Genomic DNA, 471 nt, shown 5'->3' with positions numbered 1-471 from the left:
AGTCTGCCCCCAGCCCTGGGAATTCCCTGGCAGAGGAAAGACAACCCAGGGATCCGTCCCTGCGGGAGAGCAGAGGGCTCCATGTGACGCTCCCAAAAGGAAACCAAAAAAGACACGTCAGGACAGAGAGAAACCCAACTGCTGGGACAGGCAGCTGCAAACAAACACCCCGAGCAGATGGATCTGACTCACAGAGGGTGGGGCAGGAAAGGGGCTCCCAACCCCAACCAGAACCGGGGCCCTCTCCGCAGGCAAACCAAACTGCCGGAGGTGGGGATGGAGCAGGATGGATCTGGTCGGAGGATGCTGGGAAAAGCTCAGGGAAAGAATCTGAGGCTGCCCACAGCCTTCCCCACCACGGCCGAGCCCGGTGAGCCAGAGCTTCGGGTGCTTCTCCTTGGAGAGCTTTTGGTGCTTCCCAAGCTCTCCTGAGTGCCGAGAGCGAGGAAGGGAAATGTGCCGAGGAGCCCC

The sequence above is a fragment of the Corvus brachyrhynchos genome, unplaced genomic scaffold (genome assembly GCF_000691975.1).
Source record: "Corvus brachyrhynchos isolate BGI_N302 unplaced genomic scaffold, ASM69197v1 scaffold351, whole genome shotgun sequence".
Classification (NCBI taxonomy): Eukaryota; Metazoa; Chordata; class Aves; order Passeriformes; family Corvidae; genus Corvus; species Corvus brachyrhynchos.
The sequence above is the reverse complement of the archived record's forward strand: the minus strand, read 5'-3'. Positions refer to the sequence as shown.